A 9,170-nucleotide genomic window follows, 5' to 3' on the forward strand; every position below is an offset into this window, starting at 1 on the left:
GAAGTGGGCTTATCAAGATGGATCATGGATAATTACTTTTGGGTTTGGAGCATCCACATTTGAAGATAAAAGATGATTGGCTGATTTGAATCACATGGATATGGAGGGGACCAAATGAATCTTTGGTAGTGGAAGGGTGGAGTGGTGGAATGAAGGACCAATAGCATTACAACAACATTTGCGCGGGTGAAATTTTCGTCGCGCGGGTACCCGCGCAACTGCCCAGTTTGGGCATTTTGGTCATTTAGCTCACCATAACCTTGGAGGATCAGATCTAGCAGCGATAACTTCGATTTTACACCATTGGAGACCTGCAAGAGGCGATTTTGGAGCTAGAAACCCATTTCTCTTCATCTTTCCAAGATTTTTTGGTAGTTTCTTTATGCAATTAGACTTTTGTGATTGTTGTTCTATTGCCATGAGTTGCTAAACTCTTTATATTGGTTAACTTTGGTTAAAACCTTTGAATGTTTGTGGGTTTTTTGAAGGATTCATGCTAGATTATCAATTATCTTATGTTTATGGTTCTAGATCATATTTCTTATGCTTGTTTAATGCTTTGATCATGAGCTTGGCACTTGAATGAGCTATTGTTAGTTTATTTCTTTGGTTTTGCATTGAATCATTAAATTAACTTAGAACAAGGGCTTTATGATGGTAAAAATCATCTCTAGTTTATGAATCATAGCTCCTTTATGGATGTGTAAGCATTGACATCCTCTAGGAATTGGGGATTCCTTCTTTCTTAAGGCTAATTAACTTCTTGGGTCCAATTGCTTCAATTAAACCCTTGATCTTGATTAAGAAGGTGTGTTGTGGGCTTCCCCAACCTCCATACTACCTAAGAGGAATCTTGGCATATCATGCTTCATGATTTCTATAACCAATTTGGGATGAATGATAAGTTTCATGTTGGATCCTAATGATAAGCACACAAATGTTCATTGTGTTGAATTGCCTTGGTTAACCAATTGTTCCCAACATTTGAGCATCTCACTATCTTGCTTAATTGCAAGTTTTTAGTTATTCAAGTCTTTTAGTTTTCAAGCAATCATAACACCCCCCTTTTTAGTTTAATTGTAGTTAGTTAGTTTATTTACAATAGTTCTTTTAGATTGCATTGGTGATTGAATACAACCATTTCCCCGAGGATCGATACCCCTTTTTACCATTATATTACGTTTTATTTGCAAACAAAGGGTGTAATTTTCTTAGTGGACTTGACATCCCACTAAGTTTTGGCGCCGTTGCCGGGGATCGAACCCGGGTCACCCGCGTGACAGGCGGGAATACTTACCACTATACTAAGGGGTACGCGGGGCGTACTCCCTTCAGCACCAGACCCTAATTTCGGGGTTTTACCTCTATATAAGCATCATTATATCCTTCCTCTGGGCATTTAAGTTAGCCTCCATCCCCTTTAGCATAAATTGAAATCCTGTTGGATTAATGTCTAAGTCCATAACTATATTTGGTATGTACTTGACCCGACCCGGCATGGTCCATTTGGGTTGCACTTCACCGGCACAATTTATATGGATAGTCTTTTGAGAATAGTATATTTATGATTTATATTAATATATTATAAGTTCTAATATATTAATATGGAATCATATTATTTAATTAGTATTGATCAAGAATTAATTTAGAATTAATTAAGTGATCAAAAAGAACTAATTAAATATGGACTCTTATATATATGGAATGGGCCAAGTTCATTTAGGTTGGGCTAAGCTTTCATGGATGGTCCATGGAGCTTTTAACCCATGGATCCTATGTAAATGAAAGGTCATGGGTATTAGGGTTTACATGGATGTAACCCTAATCCTCCATAATATATAAAGGGGTCCTTGGCTCACAAAATTGGCACAAGTATGTGAAAATAAGAGTGGGTCGATTTTACTGTGCATACATATTCTCTCAAGTTCTTCCAAGGTGTTTTGGTGATTTGTGATTCCATTTGAGGCTTCCACACTATTGGGGCTAAGCTCTTAAAGCTTGAAGACATCAAGCTACATTAAAAGGTATGCCATCTAACTAGAACTTTGTAGTATAGGTGCTTCATAATATGCTAGTTAGGATGAAACCTTGGAATAGTTAATATTTGCATGTATAATAGAAAAAACATAGATCCAAGGTTTATAGGGTTGCATGTACACCATAGGAGTGTTAGAATGCTCAAAACCCAACAGTGGTATCAGAGACAGGTTGTTTTCTGTTATATTGATGCAAATGTTTTATTTTCAAGTTGAAAAAAAAAGGAAAAAAAAACATGAAGTTTGTCAAATTTTAAGATAATTACTTGTTTTGTGAAAAACGAATTATTTGTAAAATTTGAATCATTTGTTATATGAGTTGAATTAGGTCAAATTTAGTAAAAGATAAAATGATATGATTATTTTATTAGTTTTAAAAGTTTGATCTAAATGTTTTAAGGAGTTACATATTTTGTCATAAAATTTTGGAGCTCAAAAGTTTTTTTTTAAAGTTGTGATCTTAAGGGTTTTTGAAACTTCCATAAGTTATGGATATGAAAGTTTTTTTTTTTAAAAAAAAAAAATTGATCCAAAGTTTTTATGGAGTTACAAAATTTGGTGTTAATGTTTTAAAGAATTCCATAACTTGTTCTTAAGTTATGGAACATGAAAAGTTTCATCATAAAACACCATTAATTCCATAAGTTATGGAATCCAAAGGTTTTCAAGAATTACAAAACTTGCCCTCAAGTTTTGGAATTTGAGAAAAGTTTTTTATGAAAAAAAGAATTGAATTCTAAAACTCTTGGGTTCATAACTTAAACAATTAATTAAATGGTTTTAATTTTGAGTTTAATAATTGGAATTATGATGTTTTGTTGAATAGTTCAAATTAACTCTTATGGACTTTATTAATAGTTAATTAAAGCGTTTAATTAAAAGAGTATTATTAAATCCATAAATATATGGTTTGAGTTTAATTCAATTAAAAGTCTAGTTTAATTAATAGATTAAACCACCAAGTATTTTAAATGTCTAAAATACACCCTTATACTATTATAATATTAAAAGTTTAATATATTATATGTATAAGAGCAAGTCGTCTTACCATTAGTAGGCCTCATTCACGAAGCCGGTCTATAAGGCGGGTATAAGGTTACTGCCTATAAAATGGCAGTTTAATGGGTGTCCACTCTCACTCACCGCTTCCTTGACCGGTGGAGGGTCGTTAGCCGAACAGGTAGGACAAGGACTATAACTCTCCCTTCATTATAAGTATAATGATAAATACTAAGTAACTAAACACTTATAAATTCCCAATCTTAGTTACTTAGGAAAATATGAATAAGGTGCTAATCCATGAAATTACACTTTGCACTTTGTTTAAGCTGTTAGTGGAGCGTGTGTGGTTAACCGGCACACTAACCTGGACTTAACAAGGTAGGCAAAGGGTAACTTAATGTTTATCATAGTATCGTTGGAGCGTGTGTGGTTAACCGACACATCGATTGAGGGGTAAATATTAAGGGTACCAAGTATATTTGCATGGTTACTTCACACCTTGTTTTGTGATCCTCGACATCCCAGTCACAAAACCTGAAGGGCACACTCGAAATTGAAACATGCCATTGAAAAGTTCAATGAATCTCAAAAGAATCTAGGAGTTTCAAAACCAATTAAAACCTAATAATACATTTCGTTTATCTTGGTGGAAATTGGTGAATCGTCATTCACCTACCTTCAAATATTTTATAGCTTGGATTACGGCATCCCTCTTCCAAGTTATAAAACAGTTTGTTGGGTCCTAGCCTTAATATCTCATATTGGGTGTTATATTAAGGACTTAAATCAACTTTACGTGAATTTCTCCCATTGTTGATGTCTGGTTTAGACAACAATGATCTTCCCAAACCAAGCTTTCCTAATGAATATGACTTCCCGAGTTTGGCTCATGGAAGTCATACTTCTCTTCCTCCACCTCCTCCAATTATTCTCCCTATCCCACAAGTTCAAGGTCACTCAAGCCCTATTGGCAAGCAAGGTCTATGTGTGATCGTATCTTGGAGATGAAGTCACATATTGACAAGCCGGGAGAGTTGGGTGTCAAAGTCTTGAGAAAGTTGGATGTTCAATCACTTTCTAAGTCACATAGTGAGTTCCTTTGGGACTCCTATGAAACAGACTATGACATGAACCTTAATGATCATATCTATTTGCTTGGTGCTGCTGAATCAGCAATAATTTGGAACGATAGTAAAGCAAATTTGATTAGAAGATCAACTTCCCAAAAACTTTATGGACAGTGACAATGGTGACACTGGAAATCCAGAAAAAGCATTCTCTTCCCAATGGAAAGGGATTGGCCATAGTCAACCCGGTTGACCAAATGGTAAAGAGAAAGGCTAAGTCTGAGATAGTCCCATTACCAAAGGGTCCATATGTTTATTTTGCCAAAGGAAGGGGCGTTGATTGCAAAGCTGCCAAATTTACCTAAGGATGTTAAAGTCAATAAGTTTGACTCTACATCAGGTAGAGCCCATTATCTAACTCTGTTAAGTTCTATTCTGAGATCCTCATTACATGATGTGACTGGGTCACATGTTGATGTTTTAAGAATCAAAGAATAGAGAGAAATCTTAAAGGAAGTATATGCTGATTCTGATCGCGAAGGTGGATTTCGATCACATCAGAATTTTGAGCAGTTGCTTAAGAAGTTATGATATATTGCTAAGGAATAGATAACAACAATTTTCCATGTGGATTGTAAGGATAAGTTTTTCCGCAAAGTTTTAAAATAAAAGAAAATTGTTTAATTTTATTTATTTGAAGTATCCTTACAATGACATTTGTGGAAAATTGTTGCTTATATGATTCCATTGACAGCAATATTGGAAAATGGATTTGATTCTTTCATTTGTGGTAGTGTCTAAATTTACCAAATCAGGAAAGTTCCTCATCGCCCAAGTTTCAATTGGACCGAAACTTGGAATCATGCAAGTTGAATAGTATGATGAATGAGAACTTTCAAGCATTGGAAAATCAAGACTAATTACTTGTTCACATGGATGTGTGAGTCAAGTGAAGGACTAAAGGGATCGAGTACACATTCTTGTGTACTGGTCATGTCCACCACAAAGCTCGTTAATACTATTTGATTTACTAAAGTTTAGTAAATATGGTTATACTTACAAGTTTAAGTATAATTCTGAAACATTGGAAAAGTCTCAATGTATGGCAGAACGAATGGGAAGAATCAAATTAGGCAGAAAGATAAAAGTTTCTCAAATCTGAAAAGATGGGAGAGTACTTTAGTATCATGTTTGTGATCATCTTAATGATTTAGAAATCATATCACAATTAGTCCTCTAAAGGTCATCTTAGTGCATTCTTATGACTAAGAAAAGGAGTCATGAATTGTTGAAATGGTTAGATTAGGAAGATGAGTCATACTTCATTCCAAAACAATTCTTAGAGTCATACTCCAAGATTGTAACTTGAGTGACATATCTTAAAGAAAGGTTTAAAACACTTGTCAAATGTAAGAGTAAAAGTGTCCTACTCTTGTACATTTGAAATTGGTAAGTTGTGATGTTTTGGATAAAACAAAGACCAACTAAGGCCAATTGTGTGAAGTGTTTGTCTTGATAAAGAATCCGCACTATCTCTTGAATATTTGGCAAGATAGTCTTATATGTCAAGAGGATAGTGGGAGTCTTAAAGATCCTAAAAAGAATTTCAAGAACTAATCAAGAATAAAACCTGAGGTTCTTCACTAGCACACGACTTGAGGTTTATAACCTATCGTGTTGACATATTCTGTGCCCATTCCAGTTAAAGTTGGCTTTGCATAGGAGTTCTGAAAGTTCTCAATTGGTTGCATAACAACTTGGAAGCAATGGCAGGCCCTGTACTGCCAGGTAGCAAGAAGTTAAGATTGCATAAGTTCAGTCCATATGAGTTTGGGTTTGTCATTATCCTTGTCTTGTGACTATGGTTTTGACGATTCACATGGATAAGAACACATACACCATAAAATCTAAGGGTCATAAGGTTTCTCTCCGATTCATGAAAATGATGGTGAGGAAACACTTCCACCAAGTAGATTTGAAGCAGATGGCAAAAGGTCTAAACAATTGAGACTATGATTACGGCATCCCTTTTCATAGTTCTGAAATTGTTTAGACACACATGCATGCTATCTAAGGAAAGGTGTATGATTTTGATAAAGTTTTATCAAAGCATCTCGTATCAGAAATCTGAACTTTGGTAAGAAAGTCAATAAAGTATTGATTTCTAGAAGTCCAGCTGATTTCTGAGTACATGTCAAAGCTAGTGGGAGCATAAGTGTTATGCTAATAATCATCATGTTAGTGGGAGCATGATAATTATTGTTAGTGTTGCAAGTTAGCAATGTTAATTATAGAAAACAAAAGTTTCAATTCGTGAGGCTGCAGGGATTGAAAAAGTTGTTTTGCTATAATTAAGGGAGAGGATATACTTCATTTCAGTTCTAAAGGCTTAGATTGAGACCTTAATCATCTTTAGTCAAGAATATATATATATGAATTTCATGTTGGATTGGTTCAACTTAAGGAAATTCTATATATTGCGTTCTCAAAATTCGATTATGATTACGGCATCCCTCTTCATAGTCAAATTTTGAAAACATGGCAAATAAAAATATTGTAGCAAAAGACTGGTCTAGAATTATGTCTTTATGTGAGACATCATGAATCGTGTACCATTTGCTTTGGGTACAGGATCGATTGCATGTGCTATAATATTTGTCATTTCTAAATTTTTCCAAATGCCCAGAGGCATTAAGAAGGGAAAAGGTCTAGAATTGGATATGACTAAAATGATTAAGCAATTGTCGAGGACAATATGAGGTTTACCAAAGATTGGTTGCTCAGGGACAGTTGGAAGTATAGTGCTAATTTTGGAAGGACCATATTGACATATTCTGAAAAGAGGCATCTCTTATTCAGAAGTGATAGTCAAAATGAGAATATGGAGTTGTCTCCATAGGTGGAAGTTATCTGTGTAAGATTAGAAAACTTAATGCAAGAAGCATGTCCAAAGCAATGTACTTTGAATATGAGACTTAGTTTCCATGGAGTTGATCTCCATTGGAATACCTTATAATGACTGTTGACAAGTCTTTGTGACTTTGTACATATTCATTACAGGAGGGTCAGTGCATATAAGTTTAAAATCTAAACAGATTTCGATAAATGATAGGAATTTGAAATTCTCACATTTTTCGATAAGGATTTGGGAGTGTGAAATTAGAATCATTGAAATTATGTTCAATTGGTTTATTTCACAAAGTAAGGATCATAGACAAACATAGAGTGCATACTTGGTGTATGGCAAAGCTATTGTTTAAGAAAAACATAGTGTACATGCTTGGAGCATGGGACAACTAGTGTTTTTAATTCAAGTATAAAGTTGATAAAACCGAAACAATGAATAATGAGTAATCAGTATGGTGATAAATAAAAGTGTTTATTTATATTCATAGGGTTTTATACCATATTTGATTCATTTATTCTTGTGTTTCACTTTGCATGTTTTGACTTCCAGAATAACTAAGTCGCTCTTCCTGAATGATTAAGTTATTCAAACCATCCACAGTCGGTCATATGTTGGAAGTAGATATTAATCAAGACTATCATGGGTTAGTTTGTAGAGGTCCAAGTTGGTGGACAAAGTGGTGCTACAACACTCATGAGTGCTCATAAGTTCTGAGTATTGGATTCAACCCGCGCTCATTTGAATCACTTCATGGATTTTATCACGAGTGATCATGAGACGATAATATCTTATATTCTTCAAACCTAGAGATATGAGTTGTTACTATGAGTTGGTTATACATTGATTGCACGAAAACGCATTTGGTAACTCGATGTTATAAAACGTGCCTTTGTGTATGATTCAACAAGTAGTAGAACAAGCCATATGAGTCGAAGTTTATCCATTCCTTTTACCTTCGGGATAAAAGCGATATCTGTGGCCCCCTCGATGATTTAGCGATGACACATGTGAGTGCTTGGCCAAGCCAGGACTGATTTGATTTGTTCAATCAGTCAGTCATCATAAATCGAAAATCGGGAAACAACAAATGGACAGAGAGAATGATTATAATCCATGTCTCAGTCCATATGATATCTAGAATGGAGGAATATATGATCCCTTATCTAATGGACAAGTCATTGACAAGGTCAGAGTTCGACAGCGGCTTTAAGAGCTACGATTGCCAGTTAGGTTTTGAAGTCATACTCAATAATAGTTCTAGACTTATCCAAGTGGGAGACTGTTGGATTAATGTTTAAGTCCATAACTATATTTGGTATGTACTTGACCCGACCCGGCATGGGCCAAGTTCATTTAGGTTGGGCTAAGCTTTCATGGATGGTTCATGGAGCTTTTAACCCATGGATCCTATGTAAATGAAAGGTCATGGGTATTAGGGTTTACATGGATGTAACCCTAATCCTCCATAATATATAAAGGGGTCCTTGGCTCACAAAATTGGCACAAGTGTGTGAAAATAAGAGTGTGCCGATTTTAGTGTGCATACATATTCTCTCAAGTTCTTCCAAGGTGTTTTGGTGATTTGTGATTCCATTTGAGGCTTCCACACTATTGGGGGCTAAGCTCTTAAAGCTTGAAGACATCAAACTACATCAAAAGGTATGTCATCTAACTAGAACTTTGTAGTATAGGTGCTTCATAATATGCTAGTTAGGATGAAACCTTGGAATAATTAATATTTGCATGTATAATAGAAAAAACATAGATCCAAGGTTTATAGGGTTGCATGTGTTGGATAAGGTGTCTAAGTCCATAACTATTTCTGGTATGTACTTGACCCGACCCGGCATGGTCCATTTGGGTTGCATGGCACCATGCAATTGGATAAACTAAAATGAGAGAAATAACACTTATGGTTTATTAATATATTATAAGTTCTAATATATTAATAATATTATTTAATTAGTTTGATCAAGAATTAATTTAGAATTAATTAAGTGATCAAAATATAACTAATTAAATATATGGGTAGATTATGTAAATCTTCCATATCTTATATAGTGGGCTAAGAGGCTCCATAGATTATCAAGTTGGGTTCCACCCATAGGATGCTCCATGGGAGTTACAAACCCATGGGTCATGGAAATGAAGAGTCAT

Source organism: Lactuca virosa, chromosome 1 (genome assembly GCF_052849685.1).
Source record: "Lactuca virosa cultivar CGN04683 chromosome 1, Lactuca_virosa_CGN04683_v6, whole genome shotgun sequence".
Classification (NCBI taxonomy): Eukaryota; Viridiplantae; Streptophyta; class Magnoliopsida; order Asterales; family Asteraceae; genus Lactuca; species Lactuca virosa.